Below are 18,763 nucleotides of genomic sequence, written 5' to 3'. Positions count from 1 at the left end.
GTTTAGGAGTAGGTACATATCAAAATTAAAGATAACTCATCCTCTAAAAAATGCTGGCTGTAACACCTAACCCTCTGGAAAATCTTCATGTGAGCTAGGGACACACCCCACTTAGAAGAACCCTACAAATACAGTGAACTACCAACCATGAATCAATGCTTACTATGCCCAATGAATAATAACTTATCCAGTACAGGCTCAAAAGAGCCCCCAGACTTGGTTCCCTGATTTGCCAGTATTAAGTCCTACACGAGACAAAGTTTGCTGCATGAACCAGGACTTTCACTGCATCCAGGCAAAGAACTAGCTGTCTTCACATGGAACATTTTCTTTTAAAGAACAAAACAGAGCCATAGAATTCCAGAGCACGAAGATATTTGGGATATCAACCAGCTTTTACATTTTACAGATAAGAAAAGATCGCCAACCAGTTAATAAGAAAGCCAATTCCAGAATTCAGATCTGATTCTTCACACAGGGTATAGTGGACAGCTAGCTATTCTCTGAAAATTTAGAGACATGCTGGGATATGGGCTGCCCAGCCAGGGACTACGTTTTCCAGCTGCCCCTGAACAGTTAGGTGCAGCCATGTGACTGAGTTCCATGCAAAAGAATGTGACAGAAAAGACTTGGGCCATTTCTGGCCTAGCTCATAAAATCCTCTCATGTGGCACTTCTCCATGCTCTTTTCTCCTCCCAGCTGGTTAAGATGAAGACAACATTTGGGCTGACTTCAGAAGCTACAGATTAGAGATGGAAGAGGCCTCTTTTAGCAGGGACTCTGCTGACCTGGTAACTTGATCAGTACTTTGTAACAAGCAAGAAATAAACTTCTTTTATGATTAAGCCAGTACAGATTTTGGAGTTTATTTGTTATAACAGTTAGCTTACCCTGACTAAAACAGAGTTTTTTTCTGTGTTTATATTTTTAATAGCATATCACCTTTTTCCCCTTAGATCGACTGAGTCACTTCAACACCTCTTGAAGCGTAGAAACATAATAGTTCTAGTATATTGTAATGGTTAATTTATTTGTCAACTTGGCTAGGCTATGTGGTATCCAGATAGTTGGTTTAACATCGTTCTGGGTATGTCTGTGGGAGTGTTTCTAGATAAGATTAACATTTGAATTGGCAGACTGAGTAAAGCAGATTGCCCACCCCAGTGTGGGTGAGCCTCATCCAATCCATTCATTGTCTTTGAGCTGGAACATTAGTCTTCTGCCTTCAGTCCTGTCCCCAGACTAGAACTTGCACTATCAGCTCTACTGGTTCTCAGGCCTTCAGAGTTGGACTAGAACTACACCATCAGCTCTCCTGAGTCTCCAGCTTGCCAACTACAGATCCTAGGACATAGCCTCCATAACCACATGAGCCAATTCCTTACAGTTTCTTTCTCCATCTTTCCCTCCCTCCCTTTCTACATTTATAGTTATAGAAAGATATAGGTATAGATATAGATATAGGTCTCAATTGGGTTCTGTTTCTATGGGTAATGGAGACTAATATGAATCTGAAGATAATGGTTTGATCTATGAGCTAAGGATTGCATGGGCTAATTGGAAAAATAATAGCAATTCTTAGTTATTTGGTGTTATGTGAAAATAAAGTGTTAATAGTCTCTGTCACCTAATTATTTAAGATGCTAGTAAAAGCACAGTACCCTGAGAAACAAGGTTTACACCTAAAAGAAACAAACTTCTGCAGTCTCCAGTGGTCCTCTTAGCACACTCTCCTGGGAGACAGATGTGTGAAAATCTATATAACAATCAGTTCACCAACAGCGAGGGAGGAAAGAGGGGTGGACTAAATCTCCAAAGCCAAACATCACTTAAAAAAAAGCCAAGATCAAATGTAAAAACTCTAGAATTTGTGACCTGGAAGGAAAGTCAGAGATCATCCGAACATTTTCTTTTCAGTGAGGCTCAGAGAGGGAAATTGGGCAGTAACTTTTGGGTAGTATTATATAGGCTGGGGTTCAAATGAAGCTCTGCCACTTATTAGCCTGTGTGACCTTAATTTAAACAAGTTTCCTAACCTTTCTAAGTCCTGGTTTCCTCATTCCTAAAATAAGAATAACCCATACCTACCTAGTAGGGATGGTAATTAGGACTAAACAAGGTAAAATACATACAGCATGGCAATGGCTCGATCAGGATCAGAACCCAAGCTTCCTCACTCCACCCCAGTTCAATGCCTTTCCACCTGCACCAGACTGCCTCCAACTCCCAGTTCACACCCTGTGAGCAGCAGGTCTTCACGTACTCTCCAAGACTCACTGGTGCCAGCCCATCAAGCTCTTTCAGGTGGCCGGGTGCTAGTAGAGTGCAAATATCAAAACTGTTAACATCTATACTCTTCTTTCTGGCCTTAAGTATTTGATACATAGTTATTAAAAGATAAAAAGACACTTGTTCCCTGTGGCATGCTGTGACAGTACTATGGAAAGAATTTACTGTCAGTCAGAGGGCGTAAGTCTTAACTCCAGTTCTCACACAGCCTTACTTTGTGCTCAGCAGGGCTTTGATTTCCTCAGGTACAAATCAAGGGGCTTACATTACATAATGAGGCAGAGATTATCACTGATTCTAAAATTCTATTTGTTCACTAATGTCTCATCAAAAGCATCATCTTCCCTTAATCCTGGTATGTGATTCTCATTTCGGTGATTGTGTGGCATTGGGTGTTTCTGTGTATGCTGGCAAAGCTAGAATAGATGGAATAGTTTCTCTAAATGATCTTTTATACTAAATTAGTCCTCAGTTTTAAAAAGGACAAGATAGACCACCTTGCAAAAACTGTACATAGTCATCAGAAAGCTGAACTGCATTGTTCTCTGGCATGGGTTTGAGTATGATTCAAATGCAAAAAAATGAAAAACCCAGTAGTAGGGTTAAGTTAACAACACAGAGGACATCTGCATGAAATAATAAATGAAATAAGAAAATAAATGTCTGCCCAATAAGAGGAAAAAACTTCCCCACCCAGGACATGTATTCATTCAAAAAATATTTTTGGAAAGGGTGAAAAATCTTTGGGTAGTGATTTCACAGAAAATCACTGTGGTGGAAACAAGTCCATATTTCTTGTGGCTTAAGATTTTAGCACTTATGACATCCATGCAGATGATCCCAAAAGGCAAGCATGAGCCAATACCCAGAGATCACTTCTAATAGGAGGTTATAGCCCTTTTTCGATTGATTCATTCATTAAACAAATACTTATTAAGCACCTTAAATATATGTCAGATCATATCTAGGGCCTGGGGATATAGCAGTGAATAAAATATGCAAAATCTCTACATTCATGGCATCTTAGTTCAGTAGGGCTTCTATAACAAAAGATTATAAACTGAATGGCTTATAAACAACAGAAATGATTTCTCACAGTTCTGGAGGCTGGAAAGTCCAAGATCAAAGCTCTGGTAGATTCAGTGTCTGGTGAAAACCCATCTTCTGGTTCACAGACAGTGCTTTCTCCCTGTGACCTCACATGGTAGAAGGGACCTCTGTGGAACCTCTTTTATAATGTCTTTAATCCCATTCATGAGAGTTCTGCCCTCATGAACTAATTACCTCCAAAAGGCCCCACTCCCAAATGCCATCACATTGAGAATTAGATTTGAACAAAGGAATTTTGGGAGAATATGAATATTTATAGCACATGGAAATCACATTCTAGTGACTAATTTATCCCTTGTCCTGGAATTTTTTAAATTAAGTTTCATTCAAAAGGGTCATTATAAAAGAGGGGCGGGGGGTTTTCTAGATTTTTTTCAAAAAGGCAATACAGCTCCTTTTAAAATCCTCCATCCCAGCCAGGTGCAGTGGCTCACACCTGTAATCCCAGCACTTCGGGAGGCCAAGGATCACCTGATGTCAGGAGTTCGAGATCAGCCTGGCCAACATGGCAAAACCCTGTCTCTACTAAAAATACAAAAATTAGCCGAGCATTGTGGTGCGTGCCTATAATCTCAGCTACTCAGGAGGCTGAGGCAGGAGAGTCACGTGAACCTGGGAGGTGGAAGTTGCAGTGAGCCGAGATCATGCCACTGCACTCCAGCCTGGGTGAGAGAGGGAGACTCTGTCACACACACAAAAAAAAAAAAAAACCTCCATCCCACTGACATGCGATTATCCAAGGCAAAGGAAGGCCATGCAGATGATAGCTATGCTGTGGTCTGTTCAATGCCAACCAATAAAAATCACCTCCTCACAGTTGATTTGCTCACCTGGGGTCTTTAATAATCTGTAGTGGCAAAATTAAGATTCCACAGGGACTTCCCAACCCGTTCCTTTTACAAGAATGCCACAAAACATTTATTTTAGACCAGAAAACTTGATTTCCACAATTCCATTCTACTTTAGGAACTGGGATTAAGGTCTGTATGAGACTATTATTCTCGACTGTCCCTTGTATCAGCGAAACTCTGCAACAATGAAGACATAAACTAAATTATATGACTTACTATGTTAGCTTCCTTGTCCAAAAAACAAATTATCCTAGCAAAACATCCTTAATGCCAAGCCTCCAAAACCTAAGCAGAATGTGGCCCATTGGTAATCACAAGTGAGTGAACAGAAATTGTTCACATGAATGTGTGTGCACGTGTGCACACGTGCACACACACTCTCTCTCTCACTCTGTCTCTCTTTTATTCATTCACTCAAGCACACGTGGAGAGTTCCTAAGTCACAGGACTAAATCACCAGCAGGAGTTATTGCAGCTGAACTAAAAATGAATCGCTTACAATCTGAGGCTGCCCTTCTGGCCACTGAAGTTTCTCTCCCATTAGAGTTGACAATGGCAGGCTGTCAAGTGAATACCTCATGGCCTCCTCCCGCTGTCACAGGCCTCACACTGTAGCTTTACAAAGATAAAATAATAACCACATGCCAGTCAGCCCTTCTTAAACTAGCTCTGTGCAACATCTGTCAAGGGCCCTCCCAGGCCAGTTCCTGCCAGGAAATTACTACTGCCCAAGGAACGACCAACAGTTCAAGCACAGCCCCTCACTGGGTCTCTCAGTAATTATCTTTCTCATTTCCATGGTTCTTCAAATTTGGAAAATACTTTATGTTCATTTTAATTACATGATTTAGGGTACTTTGATCCTGAGAAAAACCTTGCCAAGTAAGTCTGCACTGCTACTCTAGATTTATAGATGGGAAAACTGAGAGGCTTACTCAAGACCACACAGCACTTTCCATCTGTGACTAACGATTTAGCTCTTGGATGGACAGAGTCATGTAATAGTATCTATTTGCTATCAGAGATGTCATCAGAGGTGTTAACTGTGAATGTCTTCTTCTCCTCCACCCGCCCCCATACCCCATTCCCAGCATTCTGTTAACATAGTAAATCTTATGAGAAACTTAATGAGTTATGGCAACTAGGGCTAAGCTTAAGACAGTTGCCGAATCCACTGAGCACCACAGGTTCAACTGAATGTAGAGCTGACCTCTCTGGATAATTATAACAGGACATGGAATGAATCTTCAAGGCTTTCCAAGCAGATAACTAAAGGCCCCTAGACTCTCACCTCTGTACCCCATTCGACCTTACTAATCTTAAGAGGGGGTTGGAAAGACCCAGTAAGAGTGGGCTGTAGTATTTCACTCCTCTCTAGAGTGCTTCTCTGTCACCTCACCCCCGGCAACACCTCCTACATACTCATTAAGTGCAGTGGTGAGTGGGAGAGTTGGAGGGTTCCCAGAAAACTGCTCACTGAAGCTGGGAGCGACTGCAGGCTCCATGGACTGAATGTCATTGAACTGCATCCATGGACTGTTCATGAGAGAAAATGACACATGTCCTCTGGAATCTGGGTGTCTATGAACACAGAGCTTGGGGTCTGCTTCTCACTGAAGAGTTGGTTGGAACCAGCGTGCAAAAGTAGAGTGCAGAGGATGTGCAGCAGGCTACCCTTTGCATAACGATGTAAGTTGCCCAGGATCTGAGTGCATGCTGCAAAGGGTAACCCAGCCTTGAGACATTGTGTGTGACCTGGCCTAAAAGGGCTGACTCAATAACAGGTTGTAGGGTCAACCTCCAGGAGCAGGAGCTCAGGATAAATTCGAAGAAGGGTAAAGCAGAGACATCCCAAGTGAGGGGCCTCCAAAGATGCAGAAGTGCAGCTCAGGAGAGAGAAGACATAGGTAAGCATGTCGCATCTGGAAAGCATCAAGGGCCAAGAGAAAGATGGCACCCAGATAAGCAAGGGATTTTTGCCCTTTTCCTTCTAGTCATACACTTCCACTACTTCTGTGATCCTGGTGATATGGTTTGACTCTGTGTTCCCACCCAAATCTCATCTCAAACTGTACCTGATGGAAAGTGACTAGATCATGGCGGTGGTTTCTCCCATGTTGTTCTCTTGATAGTGAGGGAGTTCTCATGAGATCTGATAGTTCAAAAGTGGCAGTTTCCCCTGTGTGCTCTCTCCCTCTCCTGCCAACATGTGAAGAAGGTCCTTGCTTCCCCTTCACTTTCCACCATGATTATAAGTTTCCTGAGGCCTCTCTAGCAATGCAGAACTATGAGTCAATTAAACCTCTTTTGTTTATTAATCACCCAGTCACAGGCAGTATCTTTATAGCGGTGTGAAAATGGACTAATACACCTGGGAAACACCTGCCAAAAAACAAGGTATGCAAAAACAGAAGAGCAAGAGGTCTGGCCTAGTCATGCCTTTCAGGAGTTCAAGTATGATAACCTTCCCCCTCACCACCAGTGCCTTTCCTGACCAGATCTCTGTCCTCACCCTCCTCCCAGTCTATACAGGGACCCAGGCACCTTCACAGGTCTTGAAGAAGTAAAGATGGTTTTCAAGTAGCAAGTTGGGGCTTAGAAAAAAGTGGGGGGAGGCAGGCAGGATGAGCTCCCACAGGACTGGTAACAGTGTGCATCGAAGAGCCTGCAGTACCGAGTGGACCACCTGCTGAGAGCCATGAAGCATGAGCAACAGGCCAAGCATTGAGAAGGGTGACCATGTAGAGTGAAGTGGCATACAGGCCTGGAGGAGAGCAAGCTATGGTTATGCTTCAAGGAGCTCACCAATGACACGATCACCACCAAGAATGGCAGGAAATTGTTTCCAGTGCTGAACATGTCTGGCCTGGATTTAAGAGCCATATTCTCCTTCTTGCTGGACTTCATGGAGGCCCACAGAAAGCGCTGGAAGAAAACCAGAAGTGGGAACCAGGAATGGATGCCAGAGGGCAAGCCCGAGCAGGCACTCAGCTGTGTGTTCATCCAGCCCAACAACCCCAACTTAGGGCCCTACTGGATGAAGGTGCCCAACTCCCTCAGCAAAGTCAAGATCAACAACTAGCTACACAGAGGGGGCCTGATCATGTCAAAAGAAGCACCAGCCTCGAATTCACACTGTGAGAGTGGCGTGTCCACAACACATGATCACTAGCCATTGCTTTCCAAGACCTAGTTCATACATAACTGTGACAGCTTATCAGAATGAAGAGCTCACAGCTCAAAATTAAACACAATCCATTTGCAAAAGCTTCCCTGGATGCAAAGGAAAGAAGCAATTACAAAGATATGATGGAATAACTCCAAGGCAGCCAGGAAGAACCCCAATCTAGGTACTCCCATTTAGTGGGTAGCTTATTCCTGGAACCAGGACCCTCTGTCCACCTGGTAACTCCCATCCTCAGTTTGGAGGCCCCCCTCACTTCCTTCCACATACAGCTGTGAAAGGTACCCTGCCCTGAGGAACCAACATTCATCCTGCTACCCTAGCCCTGTGCTTAATGGAACAGTTCTCCAACACATTCTTGAAAAACTTTCCCTGAGGCCTGGAAGCTGGGCGGGAAGGGGGCGGGGGGTGAATAACTTGTCCCTTCTCAGGCCCAGTCCCAAGGCGCAAGACCACTTGTACCAGCACAGTGCATCCGCAAGATAGCAGAAGCAGGAAGAGAGCTGGCCGGCGGAAGACAGGTACCCCCTGAAGACTGAGAGGCCATTGGGGTACCGTGTAGCAGTTACATCAGACTGAGGTACTTCCTGTTTACAGGAGACTATAAAACCCCTGCCGAGACTCATTTGGTGCTGATGCCATTTTAGGTCTCAGCCTGTCTGCACCCAGGCGCACATTAAAACAGCGTGTTGCTCCACACCACCTTGTGGTGTTCATTGACGCGCTCTCGGGGTTCAAATTAATACAAGAGCCTTACATCTGGTGCCGAAATCCGGAAAGGGCTCCAGCCCGTGACCCTTGTGTCCCTCCACCCTGGACAGTAGGCCAAAGCAACCAGACAAAGGAAGCTCCTCAGCCTCCAGCCGCCTCTCTGTGCATGCACACCAGTCACTGATCTCGCCTACTGGTAAGTTTCCCGGGAGCCTGGTTAACAGACAAAAATCCTCACGACCTCTCTTGGTTTCTTCAGTTCAAAAATCCAACGTTGGTCCAAGAAGGCCCCGGCATGTGCCAGGCACTCACTGATCACCTGGTCTTAGGGGGACGCCTCTAAGCCTGGTTGGGGACTGCCTCTGCGTCACTAGGCTGGGCAGGAGCTTGGTGATGAATTGTATCAGCATGTGCCTGAGTGAGGGTCCAGATACGGTCCCGGTCTTCTGGGGTGACGGTGGAAGAGAGGATAACACAGAGGTCAGGCCAGGTTAGCTCATAAGACTGGGTGAGGTACTGAAACTCTCTAATATAAGAGGTAGGGTCTTCTGGAAATGAACTGAGTCTTGTTAATTTGAGACAGATCAGTGCGGGGGAAGGAAACATGAACAAGGCCTTGAAAAAGGCAGCGGTGACTATTGCTCCTTTTATCATCTCCCTCCAGCCGTGCAGGATGGTCTCCTTTTCCCTGTTCTCCCGAGCCTACCCTCCGTTATGGGAAATTCCCAGTCGTCCACTCCAAAAGACAGCCCTCTAGGCTGCCTCGTAAAAAACCTGCAAACCTTAGGCCTCACGCAAGATATCCGCCTTAAGTGCCTTATCTTTTTTTGCAATTCAATCTGGCCACAGTACAAATTACATAATGGGTCCAAATGGCCCACAAATGGAACATTCGACTTTACAATTTTAACTAATTTATGCAATTACTGCCAACGACTGGAGAAATGGGGAGAAATTCCTATGTGCAGGCCTTTTTGCACCCAGATCACAACCTGACCTCTGCAATTCTTGCTCACCTGTTCATATCATTCTCCTCCATTCTCATCACCCAGATCTCCTTTCTCCTCCCCACCCCACCTCTTTTTCCTTGTTTGATCCAGCAGACTGCTGTCCACCCCTCCCAGCCCCTACCTCTCCCTCTCAACCATCTTCTTTAACCCCTAAGCCTCCTCTTTATCTTTTCAGTCGCCATCTTCCCAGCCGCCATCTTCCCAGTCAGCAGTATTCACTTCTTTTTCTACACCGTCCCCTCCTCAGGACAATTGTAGTATTGCCTGTACCCGTTGTCCTCCCCCACCGCCCTCTCCTGAGGCTTGCAAATTCATCCCGCCACCTTACACCCCTATCTATCCTCCACTGCCTGTTAATTCAACCCCCCTTTCCCCATTCAAACCCTCAGCAGGAACCACTTCCAGGTTCTTCCTTCTCTCCTGCCCATACTCGCTCAGGTGCCATCTTTGGCCCATGCCCCACCCTTACTTCAGCGCCTGTGCTAGGGTGCCCACTTCGGGAAGTAGCAGGAACTAAAGGTATTGTTAGAGTTCATGCTCCCTTCCCCCTCACTGATCTGTCTCAAATTAACGAGACTCGGTTCATTTCCAGAAGACTCTACCTCTTATATTAGAGAGTTTCAGTACCTCACCCAGTCTTATGAGCTAACCTGGCCTGACCTCTGTGTCATCTTCTCTTCCACCCTCACCCCAGAAGACCGGGACCGTATCTGGACCCTCGCTCAGGTGCATGCTGATACAATTCATCACCAAGCTCCTGCCCAGCCTAGTGACGCAGAGGCAGTCCCCAACCAGGCCCCCCACTGGGATTATCAAGACGGGGCCCTTGAATGCCACCATCAAGACCACATGATTGTGTGTCTTCTTGCAGGACTCAAAAAGGGTGCCCATAAAGCAGTCAACCATGAAAAACGTTCAGAAATCACCCAAGGTCCTGACAAAAACCCAGCCCTTTTCTCTCTCATTTAACTGAAGCCATGAGAAAGTATACCAACCTAGACCCAGACAGCCCAGAAGGAACCACTATCTTAAACCTTCAGTTCATCTCCCAATCCACCCCCAGTATTTGGCGCAAGCTTCAGAAGCTCAATGACAGCCCTCAAACCGCACAATGAGACCTTCTTAATTTATCCTTCAAAGTCTTTATCAATCGTGATGAGGAAAGTGAAAGGCAAAAAACAGACAGAGTTTCAAAGGCTTGCCTCTGCCATCAGGGGCCCTGTGGGCCCACAGGGCCACAGCTTCACACAGAAGCCTCCTAGCAATCCACCTCCACCTGGCACCTGTTTCAAGTGTGGCAATGAAGGTCACTGGTCCGGACAAAGCCCAAACCCAGGTAAGCCCACCAGGCTGTGCCCCCTCTGCGGAGGACCCAACTGGAAGTTGGACTGTGAGCAGCCCCCACAAGGACTGCCCCCATTCCTTCCTGAGCCGGTCAAAACCTTCTACTCGGATCTCATTGGCCTTGCTGCTGAAGACTGACAGTGCCCTGGAATGGACACCCCAGCAACTACCATCTCTTCATCCAAGCCAAGGGTAACCGTGATGGTGGCAGGTAGGCCAGTATGTTTTTTAATCGACACCTGGGCAACCTACTCTGCTTTACCTAAGTTTTCAGGACCCACTCTATCCTCCCAAGTCTCTGTTATGGGAATTGATGGACAAGCCTCCAAACCCCAAGCCACCCCTCCACTTTTCTGCTCCCTGCACACCTTTTCCTTCACTCACTCTTTCTTAGTCCTGCCTTCATCCCCAACTCCACTCCTGGGCAGAGATACCCTTTCAAAACTCCACACTACTCTCCACTTCCACGTTCCCCATAGTACCCAACACATCGACCCAGACCCCTCCAGGGCTTCTAACTTTCTTCTACTCCTCCAACCTCCCACCTTAAAACATGCAACCTTTCCTTATCCCCCATTCATAGTTAACCCCACTGTTTGGGATACTACTTCCATACCCTCAATCACAAAACACCACACCTCTGTCCACGTTACCCTTAAAGACCCCACCCAGGTCCTATCACAGAAGCAGTATGCTATCCCCCAAGCAGCTCTCATAGGCCTAAAGCCTAGCATTTCTCACCTCCTCACCAGTCACCTACTCTGCCCAACATACTCCCCTTTTAACACATCAATTCTACCTGTCAAAAAGCCACATGGAACTTATTGCTTAGTCCAGGACCTCAGGCTCATTAACCAAGCTGTACTTCTAGTATGTCCAGTAGTTCCTAAACCATATACTTCACTCTCCCCAATTCCCTCCAATTCCCTCCTGTTTTTCTGTTCTAGACCTACAGGATGCTGTTTTCACCATTCCTTTACACCCTGATTCCCAAAACCTCTTTGTCTTTACATGGGAAAACCCCAACACCCACCTTTCACGTCAGCTCACCTGGTGCGTACTACCTCAAGGTTTCAGAGACGGCCCCCACCTTTTTGGGCAGGCCTTTGCTTGCAACCTCTGTACCTTATCCCTAAAACTGTCCACTCTTCTTCAATATGTTGATGATCTACACCTGTGTAGACCCTCTCAAAGAGACTGCAACATCCATACTATCTCTCTTTTAAACTTCTTGGAAGAATGGGGGTATCGGGTCTCCCCTAAGAAAGCACAAATATGCACCCCTCCAGTCACCTATCTAGGCCTAGCTCTTATCCTGCAAACCTGAGGGCCCACAACCGACCGCATATCCCTCCTCTAGTCCCTCCCACCTCCACAAACTAAGCAAGAAATTCTCTCTTTTCTAGGACTAGCAGGATATTTTAGGCTCTGGGTTCCCTCCTTCGCTCTACTTGCCAAACCGTTATACTAAGCCGCTAAAGGCCCTCTCCATGAGCCTTCAAACCCCGCACAGCCTACTACCCAACCTTTCCATCTACTCCAGAAGGCTCTCACCTCAGCCCCCGTCCTCACTCTCCCAGACCTAGACCTCACCAAACCTTTATCCTTCTATACCGATGAACAGCGTGGAGTTGCAACAGGTGTTCTAACCCAGTCTAAGGGACCCACCCTCCAGGTTGTTGCCTACCTCTCTAAACAGCTTGAAGCCACAGTATTGGATGGCCTGCCTATCTCCAAGCATTGGCGGCAGCTGCTGTCCTCACCCTTGAAAGCTTAAAACTATCTCTTCACACCAACCTAACAGTTTATTCAACCCATAACATCAAAGATATGCTAGCTCACTGCAGTGTACTAAGTCTTATCTCTGCCCAACAGCTCCTCCAACTATATGCTCTATTCATAGAAACTCCCCACATCACCATGCTAACCAGCTCCTGTCTAAACCCGGCCATGCTCTTACCTGAAGCTACAACCACCCAAGACCCTACACACTTCTGTGTGAACACTGTTCAAACCTTTCTTACACCTTTTCCAAACCTAACAGACCAACACCTTCCAGATGCCTCCTTTACTTGGTTTGCAGATGGCAGCTGCTTCCTACAACAAGGACTCCAACATGCTGGCTATGCTATAGTGTCACTCCCCCACACACACTATTTAAGACAATCTGCTCCCCCCAGGAACCACCTCCCAAAAAGCTGAACTCCTTGCCCTCGCTCAAGCTCTCACTCTAGCAGCCAGACAACAGATCAACGTACATTCAAATTCTCACTATGCGTTCCACATAGTGCACTCACACTCGTCCATCTGGAAAGAACAGGGTTTCCTAACTGCAAAAAACACTCCTGTCATAAATGGCTCTCTCATCAACAAACTCCTTAAAGCTGCCAGGCTCCCACAGAAAGTTGCCATCATTCATTGCAGGGGCCACCAAACCCCATACAATCCTATAGCGGCTGGAAATGCACTAGCAGATCAGGTAGCCAAACAAGTACCCCTACAACCTGTGCAAGGCCAGTTTCTGTCGCTGTCCTTGTTCTCTTCTCTTTACTCCTCAGAAGAAAAGGAGGACTTCTGAGCCCAAAACCTTCAAAAGCAAGGACCATGGTATGTCAAGGAAGGGCACTTCATTCTTCCTCACTCTCAAACAATCCCTATCCCCCAAAGTCTCCACAACTTTTCCATGTTGGTTACAAACCTCTCTTACAACTTCTCCGCCCTATTCTCACTTGTCCTCACCTTTCCAGCTGTATTCGAGAAATCACCCAGTCCTGCTCTATCTGCCACTCAGTGTTACCCCAGGGCTCCCTTCAGCCACTGCCTTTTCCTACCTACCAAGCCCAAGGCCAGGTACTCAGGCAAAATTGGCAAGTATAGACTTCACTCACATCCTTCCCGATAAACAGCTCCGCTATCTTCTAGTCTTTGTACTTTATCCAGGTGGGTAGAAGCATTCCCAACAACTTCAGAAGGTGGGGTCTGTGGTAAGTTTAATATCTCCAGTTGTTGTCTTAACATAGATGATAATGGAAAAACAGTATTAGAAACCACTTCAAACATCAGAAAAGTAGCCCAGTCCAAACCTGGAAGGGGTGGGACCCAACAAACCTTCTAGGAGGGTGGTTCTCTAATTTAGGAGGATTTAAAATGCTGGTAGAGACAGTAATCTTTACCACTGGACTCCTCCTGCTTCTCCCCTGTATTATCCCACTAATAATAAAAGTTATTAAAAGTCTTGTTGAAACTATAGTTGACCACCACACAATACAGATGATGCTCCTGCTGCAACATGATGAACACCAACCCGTCTCTCAAAAATACCCCAAAATTAAGTTTTTGTTTCCAAGGTGGCCACACCACCCCCCATGTCACGCTTGAAGTAGTTATTGAGAAAGTCGTCCCTTTTCCCTTTTTCTATAACCAAATAGACAAGAATGAAGGACTTTCCCCAGGGCCTGGAAGCCAGCGAGGGGGAGGTGGTAGTGAATAACTTCTCCCTTCTCAGGACCAGTCCCAAGGCGCAAGACCACTTGCACCAACAGCATGTGTCAGCAAGATAGCAGAGGCAGGAAGAAAGCTGGCCGGAAGACACAGAAGACACGTTTCCCCTGAAGACCGAGAGAGGTACTGCCAGCCAGGTACTGCGTAGAAGTTACATCAGACTGAGACACTTTCTGTTTACAGGAGACTATAAAACCACTGCCCCATCCTCATTTGGTGCTGACACCCTTTTAAGCCTCAGCCCATCTGCACCCAGGCACACATTAAAACAGCGTGTTGTTCCACACAGCCGCGTTTTGTTCCACACAGCCTTGTGTTGTTCATTGGTGCACTCTCAGGGTTCGAACCGATACAAGAGCCTTACAATTCTGACAATTCATCTGCGTGTTTATCCATGCTCCAATCCTGTCAGTTGGTCCAGCCTTGAATGCCTGCCCACATCAGCATGTGCCCCATGAGTCATAACACCAATCCATCTACTAGCTCTAGGATCCCCACTGTATAAAGGGACTGTCGCAGACACAGACACGCCTGACAGACAGTACAATGCCTCAGCCCAACCTTATGTGGTAGCCTCACAGACAGCCATGTCACCACCTTCCATGTGAATCAAGACCTTTGTCTTGAAATATGCAATGACTTTGCAACCAGCATTCATTTGATTGATCTACTAGGTATAAAATGGTGGTCTCATGGGTCAAAGAAAGGAAATAAAGCCTTATTAACTTCATTTTAAAATAGAAGAAGGAATACATATTCTATTTATCAAAAAGTCCCATCACCACTTCCCACTTTGCTGGTAATCTGCAGTGGCAGTGTTGTCCTGAGTCATATAGGTGAATTCAAGGATGGAAACAATGCAATACAGTTGGCCTAATTCACTATGATTTACAGGAAAAAAAAAAAAAGAATTGTTCACTAGGGTCCAGAAACTTCTTGTTTGTTTCTCATATAGCATATAGATGACTTTGGCCTACTAGAATTTGTAAACTCCAATGGTCCTCCTTTAGTGAGATAAAAAACAAACTTTCATTCTCTTCCTTGTTGCTTTCAAGTAATGTTCAGGCCTCTTTTGCATCAGGTATCATAGCTACAGTTGACATTCCTAGAGTTTTAACAAAGTAGCCAAAGACAGTAAGCAGAAAGCATTTTCTGCAAAATAAAGACATTATGCAAAAAACAATAACATATTATTTTATGTCATTTTTTCTAGATGGAGTCTTGCTCTGTCACCCAGGCTGGAGTGTAATGGTGCAATCTCAGCTCACTGCATCCTCCGCCTCCCGGGTTCAAGCAATTCTCTTGCCTCAGCCTCCTGAGTAGCTGGGATTACAGGTGCCTGCCACCACGCTCGGCTAATTTTTGTATTTTTAGTGGAGATGGGGTTTCACCATGTTGGCCAGGCTAGTCTCGAACTCCTGACCCTGTGATCTGCCTGTCTCGACCTCCCAAAGTGCTGGGATTACAGGTGTGAGCCACTGCACCTGGCCAATAAAATATTATTTTAAAAAAGAAAAATGGAAAAATTAAGAGCCTAACATTACTAAAGGCAGTGGAGGGTGAAGTGGGATTTGGGGTAGAATCTGTTCCCTATTTCACTTCCCACTGAATTCCATCCATTTAATAAAACTGGTTGCACAAAAGATTGAGAGAGGACTTCAAGCCTTTCTTGATAGACCATATGCCTCTGTCCTATTCTACCTCTCCATCCCATCAGTCATAGGGGTAGGGAAATGGAACATACCTCCTATTCTCTGTCATCAGTACCTTGAAAATGAGGGTTTAGACTAATAACCAGGTAATCTCCAAGGACAGTTCCAGACCAGCTCTAAAATTAAATTACCTTAAGCCTTCAGAAAACTAAAAACCATTCTTTCATCAAATAGTTGGAAGTGCCTGGGACAGTGGATTATTATTCTCCAAAATCAAAACCTAGGATCTATTCTATCAACAAATCTGTGTGTGATCTCAAGGGCAACAATTGATCAATCTAAGTCTCAATTTTCCCATCTGTTGCAAAAGATTCTTTAATCTTGCAGCCATAAAAAAGAATGAGTTCATGTCCTTTGCAGGGACACGGATGAAGCTGGAAGCCATCATTCTCAGCAAACTAACACAGGAACGGAAAACGAAACACCACGTGTTCTCACTCATAAGTGGGAGCTGAATGATGAAAACACATGGACACAGGGAGGGAAGCATCACACACCGGGGCCTGTCAGGGGGTGGGGGGCAAGGAAAGGGAGAGTATTAGGACAAATACCTAATGCATGTGGGGCTTAAAACCTAGATGGCAGGCCAGGCACGGTGGCTCACACCTGTAGTCCCACCACTTTGGGAGGCCGAGGCAGGCAGATCACGAGGTCAGGAGTTCAAGAACAGCCTGACCAACATGGTGAAACCTCGTCTCTTCTAAAAATACAAAAATTAGCCAGGAGTGGTGGTGTGCACCTGTAATCCCAGCTACTCAGGAGGCTGAGGCAGGAGAATCACTTGAACCCGGGAAGCAGAGGTTGCAGTGAGCCGAGATCACACCACTGCACTCCAGCATGGGTGACAGAGTGAGATTCTGTGGGGAAAAAAAAAAAAAAAAAAAACCTAGATGACAAGTTGATAGGTGCAGCAAACCACCATGGGACATGTATACCTATGTAACAAACCTGCACATTCTGCACATTTCCCAGAACTTAAAGTAAAATAAAATAAAATAAAATAAAGATTCTTGAAATCTGCTTTCTGTCCATTTTTCTGAGACACAGGAAGATGTCATGTGAGATCCCATATTTATGATACTATACAGATGCTCCTGGAATAATACTACAAAGTTGAAATCCAACCATTATGTTTCCCTCAGAGACTGGATCCAGTGCTACCAACTCAACAAAGCTACTATCATCATACTGCATACTGCATACTACTGCATACTACTAACATACTGCAATTCCTTTCTTCCCATAAAACCATTCATCATAATTGAAGTGGCTAGTGGTGCAGTATGGTTTTTTGTGGGACTTAAATGGGTGGGCAATTTCCTATTACTTTGTCAGGTCTGAGCAGGTTGAGGGTAGGAGTGGGAAGAGGGATCAGAACTTAAAATCAGTCTGGTCACAGCCACTAGTATACTCCCATGCAATATGGGAAGGCTTGGTCTGGCAGGCAAAACACCATATCTGATATACAATGATCCAGTCAGCCACAGCAAAAACAAACAAAATGAGGTGTCATTGCACAACATAACATCAGAAAATTGTGAGGCAGACACTCCTAGGAAGGTCAGTAATGCGGATCATAAGCTTCAAGGAAGTCTGTCAACAGATGGTAGAACCCAGACTTCAAGCTGGAATTTAGGCTTGAAGAATGAGGAAGGAGCTGATGAAAAGGTGGGTAAACAAGAACCAAGACAGTCAAAGGCTGGTGATTTAAAAGAGAGTACAAGGGACAGCATATTAGAACAAAGTAAACATTGAAACATTCCAATCAGGGATAAAAGGCAGGGGCAGGCCAGCAGCAGTGAGGGAAATAAATCGGAAGCAGCCTGCACATACGATCTAGTGATCTAGTGGCTCTAGCTGGGCATAGAAGGGACCCTGGATAAAGAAAACCAGACTAGGCCTAACTTGGATATTTATTAGACTTATCAGAATCTGCAGACAACAGGATAATATGAAAATCAAGGAATCTTTCACATTAAATTTCGTCACTTGCTCCACTCTAAATAGACTGATTATACAGAAAGATGGGCTCTCTAGAATGTTCCTTGGAGGACTCCGTAAGGTGGGCATAGAAATGAAGATGGAGTTAAAGTCCAAGTCTATGACCTGGTGCAATTTTGGAACAAGCCTTGACGTAGGACTGTAGATGGGACTACCATATAGTTTCAAGGATGCTTACTCAGTCTGGACCAGTAGTATTCAAATGGTAAAAATGAATTTAAAAACATCGTTCAGGGTAAGTTACATCAACACATGTGAAGGAAACACACGGGGTAAACCCTATTACCTCCTGAGCTACTGACCCCACAGTGAATGTGTTAGATGACCAGGCTGCCCTGCCTCTGAAATATTGGTACCATTGTCAGATATCACAGCTCACAGTACCCAAGACTGGGCGTCCAACATATGTGATGAATAAGACAGCTAAAATCTTTACAATTCAACTAAATGTGAGTATGGATGTTATAGCTCTTCCTATTCTCCATTTTTGTACACTTTGTTCCTGTGGCCAAACCTAAGGGAGTTTATAGCCTTGAAAAACACTCAATACATACATCAAAACAGAAGATGGTATTTAAATGACTTTGAATACACCATGAAGTAACTCATCCACAATGTGACCAAGTCTACAAATGATGAGTAGGCCACAGGAAAGCAACCGAAAATGACTTAAAAGAAAAGCAATTGAAAAAAGTGTTCAAGTAGTTCCCATAAGCTTCAGAAACAGTATTAGGAGGTAACAAAATGGCAGCACCATTTAAAACTATGTTAGATAATGTCATATAAAGTGCTAACTATATTAGAGTGCTGTCTTTAAGTTGTAGCATTTTGAAATAATTTGTAATAATTTTGGCAATGAGATCACAAATTTACTTTTGTATCAAAGTATTTTACGTGTTCCAAGGCAAGGCACTGCTGCAAATATTTCAGATGAGACAAAGATTTTTGTTTTGTATTGCTGCTAAAGGTTCTCTCAAGTTCACTTAAACATAGCATGGTTGTTCTACTTTAAGTGTGGTATCAAAGTATAGGAAAACAGAAATCATTTC

The 18,763-nt window shown here is 44.9% G+C and overlaps 1 protein-coding gene across 6 annotated transcripts in view; it reads right to left on the bottom strand.

Moving 5' to 3' along the window:
* RGL1 (ral guanine nucleotide dissociation stimulator like 1) overlaps window positions 1–18,763 on the bottom strand; it is a 297,516-nt gene that overhangs the window by 213,016 nt on the left and 65,737 nt on the right. The gene's annotated exons all lie outside the window — the stretch shown is intronic.

Source organism: Rhinopithecus bieti, unplaced genomic scaffold, assembly GCF_001698545.2.
Source record: "Rhinopithecus bieti isolate Rb0 unplaced genomic scaffold, ASM169854v2 scaffold_27006, whole genome shotgun sequence".
In the NCBI taxonomy this organism is placed as follows: domain Eukaryota; kingdom Metazoa; phylum Chordata; class Mammalia; order Primates; family Cercopithecidae; genus Rhinopithecus; species Rhinopithecus bieti.
Note: the sequence above shows the minus strand (reverse complement) of the source record. Positions and strands in the feature narration are given on the sequence as shown.